The sequence below is a fragment of the Cupressus sempervirens genome, chromosome 5 (assembly GCF_028749045.1).
Source record: "Cupressus sempervirens isolate cs-2001-9-10 chromosome 5, ASM2874904v1, whole genome shotgun sequence".
NCBI lineage: Eukaryota > Viridiplantae > Streptophyta > Pinopsida > Cupressales > Cupressaceae > Cupressus > Cupressus sempervirens.
The window spans coordinates 798,710,427-798,712,048 of NC_143122.1; the positions used below are offsets into that span (position 1 = coordinate 798,710,427).

Below are 1,622 nucleotides of genomic sequence, written 5' to 3' on the forward strand. Positions count from 1 at the left end.
ATTTAGGTTAAAAGTGTTAAATAGTCAAAGTTACTTTTTGCAGACATAATTTTTCCTTTTGCGCCTTATGTTTAAATTGCACCATTTAAACTATTTAAATATATTGATTGCTTTCATTCTTTAGACAATAATGTTAGATTTGTCTATCACATTTGGTGTCCCATTTTTTAATGATGGACTATTGAGCCATCCTTAAACATCACAAATTAAGAAATAAATTAAAGTTGAAAAATTATGTCAATTTTGACTATTTAACACTTTTACTATAATATATGATGTCTAAGCATGATGAAATTATCACTATAGAGAAAGTCTATCTAAAAATGTACATGACTATTCCAAAAATTGAAGAACACATCCCATTTCTAATATAATTAATAGTGTGTTCTAAACCAATTTGATTTATTTGTATGATTATTTTTCTTTCTTGAATTTTAGAGAAGTCAATTTAAAAAAATAATAATAATAAGCAAGAATTTCAAAATCATTTAATTGGTACGATTTTGATATAGGTTGAAATTAAGAGAATTTCACATCAACATAATGTAATTTTCTTTAAGGTAAGATTGTGTAATACTTCCAGACAGACCTAGAAAATGTCCCTAATATCACTTGGCCATCATCCTATCGATTTCCTCATAAGATATCTTACCCTGAGAATCAACCATTAATCTCCCGTATCCATTCATAACTCAGACGAGCTTCTCTCCAACGCTGGTGAGGATATGACGGAGCTCGATGACGGAAAGCATCTCATGTGTGCCCTCTTTGTCAAGCACCTTAAAAGCATCTGTGAGCTGCCTGTGAAAAGTTATCCCCTTTCATGTTGTCTTGCATCACATCTACAAGACGAGGGAAATCGATGGTGCTCCCAATCTGTTCGCGCATAATCCGCCTGTGTTGGATTTTTTCCAAGGGAGTGCATCATGGTGCCCAACTTGGCTACAGTGACGCAACCGTCTTGATTGGTGTCAGACAAATTGAAGCTATCTGCTCAGCATTCAGATCCTTCCCCATTTTTCAGAGACCCTGCAAAAAATGACTTTACTTTGCTTATTGATCTAACAATAAATTTTATTTGGTAAAAAATTTGGCAAATAATTATATTTTTATCGTCACAAATCTGCACTTCAACTTTGAGTTCACAGATAAAAAATGTGACACAAACAAAAGACTCATAACCAGTTCTGATACCACTGCAATCGTTTTCACCGTCTTTATAAACATGTTCATGTCTATTAATTTCTGAGATACGATAAAAGATCTCTTGCCTTGCCTTTATTGCAAAAGATTGCAAGCGGATCAAACTTTCAACTTTTCTCGATACTGCGAATCACCTCAAAAACCATTAGTTGTTTTAAGAGATGGACAGGTTTTGATGAAATGTCCACCTATAATAGCCTATCGGCTAATTATGAAAACTGTCTTTCGTGCGTTATAAGATAACGAGGTGTTATGAATCCAACATAGAAAATATGTATGGATTCTAAACAAAAGGCGTGTCAAGAATTAAGTCCGATTAAATTAAAAAATATCTATATTATTCATTTATTTTTTAATAAAAATGGTACAATCTTGAAAAAATAATTTATGATATGGGTTCCATTGTATAAATAAATAAA

General features: G+C 32.1%; 1 pseudogene; it reads right to left on the reverse strand.

The window, feature by feature from the left end:
* Positions 1 to 692: 692 nt before the first annotated feature.
* On the reverse strand, positions 693 to 1,017 carry LOC149558343 (putative calcium-binding protein CML13; annotated as a pseudogene).
* Positions 1,018 to 1,622: the final 605 nt, after the last annotated feature.